Here is a 17,189-nt window from a genome sequence, read left to right as displayed (position 1 = left end):
GTATTGAATGCTATGTGGCTCTTCTGGGCCTTTATCTATATGAGTTTGAGTTATGATGTGATGCCATGTTGTACAGCACATACCTGCACGTTATGCGTACGTGTAACGTGTATTGCTATGTGTGGGATCCGACAACCTAGTTGTTTATCCCTGGTAGCCTCTCTTATGGGGAAATGTAGTCTTGTGCTTCCATGAGCCATAGTAGTCCGTTACAGCCCGGTTCACCGGAGTCCTGCTAGCCCAGCACTACTGCTCCGGAACACTTGACTGGCCGGCATGTGATTCACTTCGTTCCTATGTCTATCCCTTCCGGGAAATGTCACGCGGTGACATCCGGAGTTCTGCCTAGCCTGCTACAGCCCGGGTTCCCGGAGTCCTGTTAGCCCAGTGCTACAGCCCCGATTCATACGCTGTTGACCGACATGCTCGAGGTTGATTCATGTATGCCTGTCCCTGTAAGTTAGTGCCACTTTGGGTTCACGACTAGTCATGTCGGCCCGGGTTCTCTGTCATATGGATTCTAGCGACAGTATCATATACGTGAGCCAAAAGGCGCAAACGGTCCCGGGCCAGGTAAGGTGGCACCCGTGGGAATACCGTGCGTGAGGCCGCAAAGTGATATGAAGTGTTACCTGCTAGATCGGTGTGACTTAGGATCGGGGTCCCGACAGATGTCATGGCGATTTATCATGATCCTGGAGGATGACGTCACAACGGTTTACAAGATCCATGCAAAGGTGCCAGGGCAAGAATTTTTCTAAGTGTTGAAGATTGACATGAACAAGTTCAAATCAATCAGGGGCCTAATGTTGGGGATATTACTACTGGATGTAAACCGGCCAGGAGTAGCCAGGTTAGCTCTATGAAGATTAGAAGCCCATGAAGACATAAGGATGGTGCCGCTTTAAGAAGGCTCAAGGCCCAAAGGTGGGTTAAGGCCTATAGATATAAACCAACTTTCTCATGTAACTTGTATTGTAAGATAGGAAGGATAGAGACCGAGCTAGACACGTTTATGATCCGGCCTCGAGACTCTATAAACCAGCGGGCGTCAACCTGTGTATATAAAGGGACGACCCGACAGCGGTTTAGGGATAACACACAACAACTCGAGAGCCAGGCAAAGCGGATTCGCTCCCTGATCATCGAAACCCTAGCAATACCAACACAACTAGACGTAGGCTTTTACCTTCATCGATGGGGCCGAACTAGTATAAAACTCTCGTGTCCCTTGTATGGTTAACCCCTTTAAGCTAACCCATAGCGATGGCTCCACAACTAAGTCCTTTCACAAGGACATCTGCCGTGACAAAACCACGACAGTAGGGGTCTCCACTACAGATCATTTTTTTGAAAGCGCCTCCACTACAAATCGGCTTCTCCCTTGTCCTCTTGAAGAAAACCGATGATGCGTGTAGCGATAGGATTTGTAGGAGTACTACTATGGCATGCGGGGCCATGTCATAGTAAACAGGAGAGGGATTGAGTTCGAGTCGACGCCTTAAATATCTATGGGCCGCTTGGTTTTAAGGGAACGGGGTAGCATTTTGGGTTCGGGGACCAGTGGAGATATAGTACGTACAAAAAATTGTGGACGTAGGTTCGACCGAAAGGCAATGATGCATGGGCCCTGCATTTTGATATACCCGGGGCCGCGTGAAATTTGCTACTCTACTCAAAACTAGTAAGGTACACATGCATTGAACGCATGAGATTTCGAAACCAAATTATGAATAAATACACACTATAGCATGTAAAGCTTTGAGTCATATATGCATGATGTAGATGTTCATTTAGTTCTTATAGTTCATCTCATTCAAAATCAATTAGTTTTATAAAAATGTTAAGATTCATGGGGTTGTGCATTGTAAGGCATAAAGTAAAAAACAAATAATGGCAATTCATTTAGAAAAAAAATTCAATTATGATACGGAAGATTCTAGAACAAAAGAGAAGTGCTTGTGTTTTGAGGTTTGTGCATTATGCTTAAGTTCAACCATGGAGTCTTCTAAATTGTACATGTGGCAGATCTGGTGGAATGTTGATGATATCAACCGGCCAGTAGTGCTCGGATTTGCCATCTCTGCATTGTCGGATTAGCTTCATCCAACGACCATCTTTCAAAGTTATTCGCACACTATATAGTTCTTGTGCCATAGTTGCATGTCTTGGAAAAAAGCTACTAGTGGGTTGTACTAGCTATTTAGGAATAGAAGATGTATACATGGAAGTTGTAGGGAAAGAGATGACATGGAGTATCTCAATTCCTGTGAGTAGGGATTGGAAAAGAGATGTCATTTGGTTCACATCATAGGAACTTTTCTATTGAATCTAGAGATGAAATGTATCTCAATTCCTATGAGGAGGGATTAGAAAAGAGATGTAATTTGGTTCATATCATAGGAACTTTTCTCTTGAATATACGCTAATGTTTATTTTCCTTTGAAATTATGGGAGTATAGGAATCCATTCATATGAACCAAGTGGCTCTAAAGCTATAGAAATGATATCATGTTTATTTCCTTTGACATGTGGAGTATGTGAATCTATTCCTATCAACCAATTGGCTCTAAAGGAAAAAATCCTATAAAATCATATCATATAGAGTTCCTATGATATTCCTCCACACCAAAGGATGGTTGAAATTGCTGCAGGTGATACGATTGTCTTTCTTTGTAGACTCCTCCCCCATCTTTATAGTTACCTCTCGAAGATGAATGAAATGATACATACAGGGTATTCTACATGTGCAATTTGGTACACGAAAACTCGGTAAAAGTTTGCGAGGTTCGAATTTTCAATAAAGCTATATGCACTGCATCATGGAACGGAGGGAGCATATGACAGTTGCTAGCACTCACATGGAAGATTTTTGTGTAGGAGGAGTGGCTGTTCTGTTAAATGACATGGCAAAACTGACACTGTCGGATGCCGATCTAACGATACTTACGGCGTTCATCAGGAAAAGCCTTGTGGTGAACGTTTGTCGGATAATGATTTACGGACACATGCATTGCATTGATACGTGCCCCCCCTCTCTCTCACACACACGCACCCTCATGAGTCACAACTCTCCCGAGTCCTCCAGCACCCACCGTCTATTTGCAGGTAGACGTCACACACATATGTGCTCTTCACACCCTACCCTCAGAACTTCTAAAACACAAAAGACGTCGTGCACATTTTATTTTAGCTCACACATCACACACTTATACTATTACTTTTGTGGCGAACGTTCTTTGGGCATAGTATATTTTACTCTCATGAAGAGAAGCGGTGCACGGACACACTAGTTCTCTCACACCCACTGGCAGGTACACGTTGGAGCGCATTTTTTTGAAGATGGTACAACAAAATCACTCCACTATATATATAAGTAGGAGCCTTAGCGCTTGCTTTACTAGGGTTCCTCTCATTCACTCTCTCATGCTCTCCAGATCTAAGAAAGACATAGGTGTCCACACTCTCTCTCAGCTCACGGCTGGTTACAAATCCGACTGGACAACCTCGACCGGGGGAGGGGTGTAGGTGCATCGTTCACGCTGTCGTCGGCGGCGAGGGAGGAGACCAATGGATGCCCGCGTGTCCCGATTGGCGGTCGTGCCGTTCTCTCCGAGAGAGCGCCGACTCAGGAGGGCCTCCGACCCCATCTTCCTCCCTGCGGCATTGTGGCCAAGATGCGGCCTCCCGATGCCGTCTTTGCCACATGCCGACAACCCTCAGGTATATATTCCTTCGAAACCTGCCTTGCTCTACTGCCCCAGCTCCCCACTTGGCTTCGTGTGGATCTTTTTCTACTTCTGTCCGCTGTTCCAAAGCCACCTAGACTTTTCATATTATTAGAGGTAAAGTTAGTTCATACAGTCGACTCTAAGAGTTGGTTCAAACAGGGAAGAAAGTGGGAAAGCTGTAGGATGAATCTAGGACTGGTTGTAAGAGGAAACGGGGGAAAGTAGTAGATATTGGCTACCCAACCAGTCACTTGGTCGAAAAGAGGAAGAAATCATGGTGGATGGAGAAGGGTGGGGGGAAGTGCACCTATCTCTTGGTTGAAAAAGGAAAGAAAGTGATGGGTGTTGGGGGACAACGCAAATGAGAATGAGAAGGTCTAGATTTCCTGTGCTCACATAGGAAAATGTCACCGAGGAGATAAAAATTGGGACAAATGCAGACATGCTGCCTGAGTATTTGCTGCTCTCGGCAACCACATCTGCCTCACCACTTTATGCCCCTGCTGTCCCTACGCCCATATCGTTACCATTAATGTAAAATCACATGAAGCATTAAGCAATGCCACCTAATGTCACTATAAGTAATGGTCTAGTGTTGTTGATAAATTGAAGCAATGCCACCACCATTTTATGAAGTGCTTCCGTCTTGTTTTATTTCCCATGAATTGTGTTTTTGCAGTTATACTTAAATCTCACACCGCTAACATTTCTTCATCCCAATGGAACTGCACAAATTTGATTGCATATTTACTGACCATGTGCTACTCTCATGACGGTAATACTAATGCTATTGTTCTGCATGTTAATCTAGTGGCAGTGTTGATGTGATGTGATGCTACTTACTTAAGGACACTTTCATACTGTCAATCTAGTGCCAATTATGACACAATAGATGCTGCTATTAATCATACGCCACTGCAAATATCTGTCACTATTTAAATAACCGTATTTTGTATTTGCGCGAATAGGGATGTCTGTCTCCATATCGTTTTGGGATGTCTGTCTCCGTATCGTTTCTATCCGCGCAATCAAAGGCACACACCTCAGTTTTAGTAGAACTACGCAAAATGAGATGGCTATCCCTCGTTGCCGTCGTCTAACCACCCATCTTCCAGGTATTCCTACATTGGTAGTTACTAGGTAGAATGACCAACACAATATAGAAGAAGTTGGTTCGTACGTTTTACTTCCTGATTGTAGTGTAGGGACGAGCGAAAACAACTGCATCCTAGTCTGGAATGCACTTTGTACCAGTTCATCCATGGACCAAGGACTAGCTGGCACTAGCTGACAGGTGCGCAGAAAAGAGGCATTGTGGTCTGCTTATTTCTGCAAGTAGCGGTGCTTAAATTTAGTGGAATGCACAAGACTTTCAGTTGGTCAGTACACTACATGGTTCAGTTCAGCATTCCAGTTGAGAACACAATTATAATTGGTTATTCTGGAATGAGAGAACCTAACCTGGATGTTGGCAACAAGAAAAAACCATAGTGAACTCCAGGAAATTTAAGCCTGCCGGGAGGCCCTTTGCTCAGAGAAGCCTTGCTTGTTTTTTCCTGATTTGTAAACCTTCTCACAACTTTGTCTTTTGCTATGAACTAGTATATGTTTGTTATGTTCTATGAATCATTGAGATGTATGAAATTTCTTAACTTATGCTTTTCAAGTTTTTTATGAAGCCGAGTTTAATGTGAGTGTTCCACATGAACGCTGGACTAGCGTGTGAATGTTTGGAATTTACATTGTGGCCTGAGTTAACTGCATGAACCACTGTAACAAGATACATAATTGCTTATATGTCAGACAGTAGATTTTTGATTGTTAGCTGGTCGATAGCCTAGTGTTGAAGCAAGCTGAGCCAATGTGCCGTGTTTTGCACAACTGCTTACAAGTGGGGTAGCACCAACAGTGTTTACAAGTACTTATGTATACGTCGGTGCACAGTTCTTGAAAGAGTACTCTATTTCATCAAAACACGAACTGCTCGTATGATAAACCGTGACAACTTATGTCTTACCATGCCATATTCATGAAAAAACTAGTGAGGACGCATTTGTTTCGGCAACAATTACGATGGTTCTCACATGATTCATGGGCACACAAAAGTAGTAGCAGTTCCCATAGATGGATTCAAACAGAGTACTAGCCCCAGAGGGCTTGTTAACTATTTTCAATCTTCATGTCTATTTAGGCAACATGACGGGGTAAGAAAGTTATAACCAATCGGTGTATTGGTAAGCATCGAGATTTTCTCACTTCTCATGAGATTCGATTGAAGACAATAACGCTAGAACGATATGTAGTCCGCCGTGCGAACACTAGATTTGTCACATTCTTCCTACTGAGTTGGAGGTTACTATTGTCCATCAGGCTTAAGTTTATCAGCAGCATGGTTTTGACGGATGGGTATGTGGAAGAGAAAAAAAGGAGTTTCAGGTGGGCAAAAGGGCTTCTGAACGTGTCGGGCTTCTATTTACAACATATCATGGTCATAATCCAGTAAATTTTACAACCCAGGATGTTCATTCTATGGACCTGACCGATCCATTTGACTGTGACTGCCGAAAACAGTGTTGGAGTTAGAAGTTGTTGCCCTTTTCAACCTGGGTTTTTTTTGTAAACCTGATGAACAATTAACCCTCATGCTTTTGTACAGTTTGTAAGCTGGAGTTAGATGTTCTTGCCCTTTTCAACTCGGCTGTGACTGTCATATTTTATTTGAAGCAAGGCAAATGGCTTACTAGTCGTTTAATTTAGAGTGAAATATTGTAAAAACTACCAAATCCCAACCAAGGGAAATAACATCACTCTTATCGGATGCTTGAGCTCACTGTGCATTACAGAAGACAAGTGATTAGCCCCCACATCAAATGGGATGTAAATTTTCATAGGAAAGGTTGCATGACCGTGACAGTTTTGGATTCTGACATTTGGGACCCGCGAGGAAATATCCTATCCAAGGTGGTGTTGACTTACTAGCCAGTCAACAAACGATTCTGCCTACCAGCCGTTGGATTGACATCCAACATCTTTCGTGTATCTTCTATCTCTTCTCTTCTTCTTCCTCCAGCCACCCAAACCAAACCACCCCGTCGGCTCCGCCTGCTCCCGCCTCCCATGGCTGGCTTTGCCTCCGCCGCCCTACCGTATGTACCCTCCAACGTTGGCCAGTCCCTCCCTCTATTCCCCCACACGTCCTGTTATTCTCCGGCGACGTCAGCCCCAACACGCACCCGCACCCAAACCAGTCAACCCTCGTACTCCCCTCCACAAGCGACTGCATCGGTGCATCTTCCACGGCTCCTGTTCGTTCCGTCCAAGGCCTCGCCGTTGTCCTCCGCCTTGCGGACTTGGTTCACTCGCCGCGCGCGGTGCGCCGCCCTCTTGCGTTATCAACGTCGTCAACAACCGAGAGGAACAAGGAGATGACTGTACGTGGAGAGGATGACAGTAGGGACCCACCAACGTCATGGAAGTACGCAAGCAAGTGCCTCTATATTACAAGCCCAAAAATATGGTTCCTCCTAATGGTTGGACATCTAGGGCTCACGCCATTGTCAACGTAGTCAATAAACGAGAGAATTATACTACAAGCGGCTGACACCAGGGACCCAGCAGGTCACGCAGTTTATTTTTTTGAAGGAACAAGCAGTTGTTATTTATACTAGTTTTAGCGATGGATCAGGGTAACAACGGGGCTGTGCGGGGGCTGTGGCCCGTCTATCCAGGGTTTTATTTATGTTTACCACATCATGAGCCCAGTTGTGTTTTTTTCTTGCTGAAAATGGCTAGCCCAGTTCTATTTTTTTAAAGAAATACCCAAACGAGGCCTACTTTCTTTATCAGCCTTACTGGGCTGCAAATCTTTCAAGACAAGGAGAGTTTCATTCAGCTTGCCCAGAAATGGGCTGTACATTTTTAAAACACACGGGAATTAGTTTCAATTTTTTTCATTACAAGATTTTAAATTCCATTGATTTTTATGCATGGACAATTATTTGGATTTTATATTTATATAAATTATTTTTCAAAATAGTTTGAATGTGAATTGATATTTCGGGATTAAAAACAGTTGACCGCACCAAAATATGCAAAATTCCGTATAATTTTTAACCGTGGCCACAATATGGGGTGTAATGCTAACAAAAAGAAGATGGGCTCCAATTTTTTTAAGAACTAGCAAATGGGCTGTACATTATTAGAAATAATGCACACGAGAGCAGTGACTGTTGGATGTCCATCCAACGACCGTCGTGCTTCTTCAATCTCTGCTCTTCCTGCTCCAGCCGCTCAAACAAGTGCCGGCGGGACTGCCTGCTCCCTCCTCCCGCGGCCCACTATGCTGCCGCGCAGGCCTCACCGCCCCGCCGTACTCCCATCGCTGGCCTAGCCATCCCTCTACTCACCCACACCTGCTGTTATTCTCCGGGGACGGTAGACGAACCAGTAGACCCTCGTACTCCTCCGCGTGGGAAAAAACTGCCGAGTCTTCCCTGGCTCCGTGTCGTTCCCTTCCTAGGCCTCGCCGTTGTCCACCGTCCTGGTGCTCTCGGCGCGGCCTGGTCAACATGGTCAATGAACGACATCCATCGGAAGTGGACTGTACGTGGGGAGGCTAACAACTGGGTCCACGGCCGCACGCAAGGAAATGCCTCCTTATTACACGCAAAATAATGATTCCTCCACCTGACAGCTAGGACCCACGAGAAGGGCTTCTGTATTTTGTGAAAAAACGTTCCCCCCCGCTGACAGGTCGAACCCACCAGCTATATCTTTGCACGCAAGGAAGTGCCTCCTTATTACGCACAAAAAAGAATACCCCCTGCTAGCTGGGACCCACCATCGTGGGTGGCTGACTTGTGGGCCTACTAAGTTGACGGGGATGGAGGGCTTTGTCAACTTAGTCAATATGAACGATTCTAGCTCCAGTGACCGTACAATGTCCATCCAACGGCCATAGTGCTTCTTCAACCTCTGGTCTTCCTGCTCCAGCTGCCCAAAGCAGCGCCGGTCGTGGCGCCTGCTCCTGCCTCCCATTGCTGGCTGTGCTGCCGCGGAGGCCTCACCGCCCCCATACTACTCCCACCGCCGGCCAGGCCATCCCTCCACTCACCCACACCCCCTGTTATTCTGCGGCGATGGCAGCCTCACACCGCAGCCGAACCAGTGAACCCTTGTACTCCTCTCCGTGTGGGCATCCACTACCGCGTCTTCCCCGGCTCCTCGTCGTCCCCTTCATAGGCCTCGCCGTTGTCCACCGCCTTGGTGCTCTCGGCGCGGTGTGGTTAATGTGGTCAACATCCGACTTCCATCGGAAGAGTACTGTACGTGGAGAGGCTGACAGTTGGGTCCACGGCCGCAGCTGGGTCCACGGCCACAACCCAGTTTTTTGTGATTTGCCAAGTAAGTCGCTTTGTCAGGCCTGTTGGGCTGCAAATCTTTCAAGATGAGGAGAGATTCATTCGGCTGGCCGAGAAAATGGCCTATCAGTAATGACAAATGGGCTGTACATTTTTAAAACACATCAAACCGACAATTAGTTTCAATTTTTTTTTCACTTTGAGATTTTAAATTGCATTGATTTTTATGCATGGACAATTTGTTGGATTTTATATTGATATACTTTATTATTAAAATCAGTTTGAATGTGACTCGAAATTTTGGGATTAAAAACAGTTTGGACCGCACCGAAATATGCAAAATTTCGTATAATTTTTTAACCGTGGCCACAATATGGGCTGTAATGCTAACAAAAAGAATATGGGCTCCAAAAAAAAACCTTAAGAATTAGCAAATGGGCTGTAAATTATTAGAAATAATGGCAGATGGGTTGTATGCTTTTTTCCACAGATCTGAGGCTTTCCTAAAAAAAGGTTGACGCACAAGCAGTGACTGTTGGATGTCCATCCAACGGCCGTCGTGCTTCTTCAATTTCTGCTCTTCCTGCTCCAGCCGCTCAAACAAGCGCCGGCGGGACTGCCTGCTCCCTCCTCCCCGCGGCCGGCTATGCTGCCGCGCAGGCCTCACCGCCCCATCGTACTCCCATCGCTGGACTAGCCATCCCTCTACTCACCCACACCTGCTGTTATTCTCCAGCGACGGCAGACGAACCAGTAAACCCTCGTACAGTCGTACTCCCCTCCGTGTGGGAAACAACTGCCGAGTCTTCCCTGGCTCCGTGTCGTTCCCTTCCTAGGCCTCGCTGTCGTCCACCGCCCTAGTGCTCTCGGCGCGGCCTGGTCAACGTGGTCAACGACCGACATGCATCTGAAGTGGACTGTACGTGGAGAGGCTGACAGCTGGATCCACGGCCGCACGCAAGGAAATGCCTCCTTATTACGCGCAGAATAATGATTCCTCCACCTGACATTTGGGACCCCCCAAAAGGGCCTCAGGATTCTACAAAAAAAACATTACTGTCGTTAACAGCTCGGACCCACCAGTTATATCTTCGCACGCAAGGCAGTGCCTCCTTATTACGCACAAAAAAATGAATACTCCCCTTGCTAGCTGGGACCCAGTATAGTGGCAAGTTGACTTGTGGGCCTACTAAGTTGACAGGGACGGAGGGCTTTGTCAACTTAGTCAATATGCACGATTCTAGCTGAAGTAAACGTACGATGTCCATCCAACGACCATAGTGCTTCTGCAACCTCTGGTCTTCTTGCTCCAGCCACCCAAACCAGTGCCGGTCGTGCCTCGTGCTCCTGCCTCCCGTGGCCGGCTGCGATGCGGCGGAGGCCTCACCGCCCCTACTACTCCCACCACTGGCCAAGCCATCACTCTAGTCACCCACACCCCCTGTTATTCTGCGGCGACGACAGCCTCACACCGTAGTGAACCAGTGAACCCTCATACTCCTCTACGCGTGGCATCCACTGTCGCTTCTTCCCTGGCACCGCGTTGTCCCCTTCCTAGGCCTCGCCGTCGTCCACCGCCCTAGTGCTCTCGACGTGGCGTGGTCAACGTGGTCAAGGAACGGCTTCCATCGGACGTGGACTGTACGTTGAGAGGCTAATAGCTGGGTCCACGGCCGCAGCAAGGAAGTGCCTCCTTATTACGCGGAAAATAATTATTCCTCCACCTGACAGCGGGGACCCACCAGACGGGCCACCGTATTTTGCAAAAATAAACATTTCCCCCTGACTGCTGGGACCCACCACCTACATCTTCGCACGCAAGGAAGTGCGTCCGGGCAAAAAAATGATTCGCCCCTGACTACTGGGACCCACCAGCTACATCTTCGCACACAAGGAAGTGCCTGACAGTCGGGACTCACCTGGTCGAAGCGTACGTAGCGTTGTCATTCTGGTCACGAATGTGTACGTATATACTGGTCGATGTAGAGGCGCGCATGTGTCGTAGTAGAGGCGCACACATAGCATGTACACGTACGTACAATGGCCAGTGTGCAAGAAAGAAAATACGGCCACGTATGTACATACGGGCGGGGTCTCGAACGCCCACTCGCTTATACGTACGGCCAGGGCTCGTGTACATGGCTGGGTCGGAACAGAGAAACTGCATCGTCGTTGTGTTCATGGGGAGCCAACCGGCTGGGTCGGAACGAAATGCGTCGTCGTGTTCATTGGGAGGGCTTGGACGGAACAACCGATGGAAACGAGGCCTGGCGTACCGCAGAACGGAGGAAACGGCCTTGTGTTCGACCGACCACGTTCAAAACGGGATCCTGTTCATCGGGAGTGGTCTGGCATACCGCAAAATGGAGGAAACGGACCTCCTACAGTCGAAACGGGGTCCTATTGATTGGGAGGGGTGTGGCGTACCGTAAAATGGAGGAAACGGACTTGTGTTCGAGCGCTACGGGCGAAACGGGGGTCCTGTTCATCGGGAGGGGTGTGGCATACCGCAAAACGAGACTCCACGAGATACTGTTCATCTCCACCGTCGACCCCCTCCAGCCTCCATGGGCTACTGTTCATCCACCGCCGACCTCGTCCAGCCTCCACCTGCGACTGTTCATCCACGGGCTCCTGGTCATCCAGCCTCCACCGCGTGCTACTCCACCAGCTACTGTTCAACCAGCCCTCTCCACGGGCTCCTGTTCAACCACCCCTCCACGGGCTACTGTTCATCCAACCCCCACCCTCTACTGTTCATCTAGCCCTCCACGGGGTGGTCCTGTTCATCCAGCCCTCCACGGGGTCTAGTTCATCCAGCCCCAACCGGCTCGATCGATCGGGGTCCTGTTCATCTAGAGGCAACACTACGGGGTCCTGTTCATCCACCCCACCGAGAACTGTTCATCCTAACCCCCCAGCAACGCTTACTGTTCATCCAGAGGCAGCATCGATCGGCTTCAATTAGCAGCAATAGAGAAGGAATCGCTCGATCGGGTTCACTTAACAGCCATCGATCGATCGCTCGGGTTCAGTAACGTGTAGCCTGCAGTGCAATCGCTCGGGTTCAGTTAGAGCCCAACGCCTCGCACCCACGCACGTGCGTGTATGAGAGAAACGCGCAAACCTCCATGCATCGCTCAGCCCCGACCACCCACCGTAACCGGGAACACCCCGATATTTTCCTTCCCTCGCTTCTACCACGGTTTTTCCATCATGGACGAAAAGCCCATTTTCTCATGATTTTTTGTGATAGAAGTAGGAGCACACCACATCTATGATGATACCTGGTTTTGTCACAATTATCGTCATAGAAGTGTCATAAGTATGACAGTTTTTTTCTGTTCGGCCCAAAATGTCACGGATGTGTCTTTTTTTGTAGTGTATTCTGGCTTGGGTTGGTGCATCAATCGTGCTCTCGCGCCTGTGCATAGTCTGGGCTACAGACCCAGGGTTTGTTGCACCGACAGAAGCCCCCGGGCCTGCCCCGAACGCGTTGCTGAGCATCATGGGGGTAGGGCCTAATAAGTGCTTAGGCAGGGTTGCTGAAGGGGTTGGCCCCTTGGGATCTTCATTGCTTCTTCATCAGCCTTGATTTCGGGCCAGTTTTCAGTTTCCCCGCGTGTGGTGTAAGGCCAATAGTGGTGGGGCCTCTCTAGTAATGGCCCGTGAATGACTTTAATGCACGGGGTAGAAACTGCCAATTTACTCTTCCCATAGTGCGCCCTTATGCCTGGCCACGTATGCTGCATGCATCGCGAGGGGTAGGTAATGGAGGCGCGCGGCATTGGAGGGCATCATGATGAGGGCTCGGCCATCTTGAATTGGTGGAGGAGGGTGGTGGCCACCCGTTGATGGAGCAGCTGCCCTCCCTGCCCACCCTATAAAAGGGAGGGGCGGAGGAGGGTGGAGTCATCCATCTTTGCATTCCTCCTCTTCTTATTTTTCATGTCTATTGGCCATGTCGAAGAGAGGGGCCTGTGGCCTGTTGGGGAAAAGAATATTCAAAAAATTTCCTACGATCACGCAAGATCTATCTAGGAGATGCATAGCAATGAGAGGGGGAGAGTGTGTCTACATACCCTTGTAGACCGAAAGAGGAAGCGTTAAGTAACATGGTTGATGGAGTCGAACGTCTTCGCGATCCAACCGATCCAGTACCAAACGCACGGCACCTTCGCGATCTGCACACGTTCAGCTTGAAGGAAATATGCCCTAGAGGCAATAATAAAGTTGTTATTTATATTTCCTTATATCATGATAAATGTTTATTATTCATGCTAGAATTGTATTAACCGAAAAATTAGTACATGTGTGAATACATAGACAAACAGAGTATCCATAGTATGCATCTACTTGACTAGCTCGTTAATCAAAGATGGTTAAGTTTCCTAACCATAGACATGTGTTGTCATTTGATGAACGGGATCACATCATTAGAGAATGATGTGGTGGACATGACCCATCCGTTAGCCGAGCATAAATGATCATTTAGTTTTATTGCTATTGCTTTCATCATGACTTACACATGTTCCTATGACTATTAGATTATGCAACCTCCGAATACCGGAGGAACACCTTGTGTGCTATCAAACGTCACAATGTAACTGGGTGATTATAAAGATGCTCTACAGGTGTCTCTGATGGTGTTTGTTGAGTTGGCATAGATCGAGATTAGGATTTGTCACTCCGTGTATCGGAGAGGTATCTCTGGGCCCTCTCGATAATGCTCATCACTACAAGCCTTGCAAGCAATGTGACTAATGAGTTAGTTGAGGGATGATGCATTATGGAACGAGTAAAGTGACTTTCCGGTAACGATATTGAACTAGGTATGATGATACCGACGATCAAATCTCGGGCAAGTAACATACTGATGACAAAGGGAACACCGTATGTTGTTATGCGGTTTGACCGATAAAGATCTTCGTAGAATATGTAGGAGCCAATATGAGCATCCAGGTTCCGCTATTGGTTATTGACCGGAGATGTGTCTCGGTCATGTCTACATAGTTCTCAAACCCGTAGGGTCCGCACGCTTAACGTTCGATGACGATCGGTATTATGAGTTCATGTGTTTTGATGTACCGAAGGTAGTTCGGAGTCTCGTATGTGATCGCGGACATGACGAGGAGTCTCGAAATGGACGAGACATAGAGATCCATATATTGGAAGGCTATGTTTGGGCATCAGAATGGTTCCAGATGAGTTCAGGCATTTGCCGGAGTACCGGGGGGTTATCGGAACCCCCCGGGGAGTCAATGGGCCTTATTGGGCCTTAGTGGGAGTGAGGACGAGGCGGCCAGGTGGATGGCGCCTCCCAAGCCCAATCCAAATTGGGTGGGGGGGCCCTTTCCTTCCCTCTCTCTCCCTCTTCCTTCTTCTCCTACTCCAACTAGGGAAGGGGGGAAACCTACTCCTGCTAGGAGTAGGACACCCCATAGACACACAAGTTGACAGTTGACTTAGTCGTGTGCGGTGCCCCCCTCCATAGATTTCCACCTCGGTCATATCGTTGTAGTACTTAGGCGAAGCCCTGCGTCAATAACTTCATCATCACCGTCATCATGTGATCGTGCTAACGAAACTCTCCCTCGACCTCAGTTGGATCAAGAGTATGAGGGACATCACCGAGCTAAACGTGTGCAGATCGCAGAGGTGTCGTGCGTTCAGTACTTGGATCAGTTGGATCGCGAAGACGTTCGACTACGTTAACCACGTTACTAAACGCTTCCACTTTCGATCTACGAGGGTACGTGGACACACTCTCCCCGCTCGTTGCTATGCATCACCTAGATGGATCTTGCGTGTGCGTAGTAAATTTTTGAAATACTCCGTTCCCCAACACAGCTCGGTGACGTCCCTCGTACTCTTGATCCAGCTGAGGCGGAGGGTGAATTCCGTCAGCACGACGGCGTGGTGACGGTGATGATGAAGTTACCGACGCAGGGCTTCGCCTAAGAACTACGACAATATGACCGAGGTGGAAAACTGTGGAGGGGGGCACCACACATGGCTAAATATCAACTTGTGTGTATATGAGGTGCCTCCTCCCCCGTATATAAAGGAGGGGAGTAGGAGGAGGGCCGGCCTCAGGGGGCGCGCCCTAAGGGGGATTCCTACTCCTAGTAGGAGTAGGTTTCCCTCTTTCCTAGTCCAAGTAGGAGAAGAAGGAAGAGGAAGAGGGAGAGAAGGAAAGGGGGGCCACCCCCAAACCCTAACCCAATTCAGATTGGGCTTGGGGGGCACGCGCCTCCACCTAGCCACTGCCTCCTCTCTTCCACTAGGGCCCATGAAGGCCCATTAACCCCCCGGGGGGTTCCGGTAACCTCCCGGTACTCCGGAAAATACCCGATACACTTCGGGACCATTCCGGTGTCCGAATATAACCTTCCAATATATCAATATTTATGTCTCGAGCATTTCGAGACTCCTCGTTGTCTCCATGATCTCATCCGGGACTCCAAACAACCTTCCGTACATCAAAACACATAACTCATAATACATATCATCATCGAGCATTAAGCGTGCGGACCCTACGGGTTCGAGAACTATGTAGACATGACCGAGACACATCTCTGGTCAATAACCAACAGCGTAACCTAGATGCTCATATTGGTTCCTACATATTCTACGAAGATCTTTATCGGTCAAACTACACAACAACATACGTTGTTCCTTTTGTCATTTGTATGTTACTTGCCCGAGATTCGATCGTCGGTATCATCATACCTAGTTCAATCTCATTACTGGCAAGTCTCTTTACTCGTTCTGTAATGCATCATCCCATGACTAACTCATTAGTCACATTATTCGCAAGGCTCATAGTGATGTGCATTACCGAGAGGGCCCAGAGATACCTCTCCGATACACGGAGTGACAAATCCTAATCTCGATCTATGCCAACTCAACAAACACCATTGGAGACACCTGTAGAGCATCTTTATAATCACCCAGTTACATTGTGATGTTTGATAGCACACAAGGTGTTCATTCGGCATTCGGGAGTTGCATAATCTCATAGTCGTAGGAACATGCATAAGTCATGAAGAAAGCAATAGCAATAAACTAAACGATTATAGTGCTAAGCTAACGGATGGGTCTAGTCCATCACATCGTTCTCTAATGATGTGATCCCGTTCATCAAATGACAACACACGTCTATGGCTAGGAAACTTAACCATCTTTGATTAACGAGCTAGTCAAGTAGAGGCATACTAGGGACACTCTGTTTTTCTATGTATTCACACATGTACTAAGTTTCCGGTTAATACAATTCTAGCATGAAAAATAAACATTTATCATGATATAAGGAAATATATGAATAACAACTTTATTATTGCCTCTAGGGCATATTTCCTTCTGTCTCCCACTTGCACTAGAGTCAATAATCTACATTACACAGTAATGATTCTAACACCCATGGAGTCTTGGTGCTGATCATGTTTTGCTCGTGAGAGAGGCTTAGTCAATGGGTCTGCAACATTCAGATCCGTATGTATCTTTCAATTTTCTATGTCTCCCTCCTTGACTTGATCGCGGATGGAATTGAAGCATCTCTTGATGTGCTTGGTTCTCTTGTGAAATCTGGTTTCCTTTGCCAAGGCAATTGCACCAGTATTGTCACTAAAGATTTTCATTGGACCCGATGCACTAGGTATTACACCTAGACCGGATATGAACTCCTTCATCCAGACTCCTTCATTTGCTGCTTCCGAAGCAGCTATGTATTCCGCTTCACACGTAGATCCCGCCACGACGCTCTTCTTAGAACTGCACCAACTGACATCTCCACCATTTAATAAAAATACGTATCCGGTTTGTGACTTAGAGTCATCCGGATCAGTGTCAAAGCTTGCATCAACGTAATCGTTTACGACGAGCTCTTTGTCACCTCCATAAATGAGAAACATATCCTTAGTTCTTTTCAGGTATTTCAGGATGTTCTTGACCGCTGTCCAGTGATCCAGACCTGGATTACTTGACCTGGATTACTTTGGTACCTCCCTGCTAAACTAATAGCAAGGCACACATCAGGTCTGGTACATAGCATTGCATACATGATAGAACCTATGGCTGAGGCATAGGAATGTCATTC

The sequence above is a fragment of the Triticum urartu genome, chromosome 3A, assembly GCF_056163025.1.
Source record: "Triticum urartu cultivar PI428250 chromosome 3A, HENAU_Tu73, whole genome shotgun sequence".
NCBI lineage: Eukaryota > Viridiplantae > Streptophyta > Magnoliopsida > Poales > Poaceae > Triticum > Triticum urartu.
The sequence above is the reverse complement of the archived record's forward strand: the minus strand, read 5'-3'. Positions refer to the sequence as shown.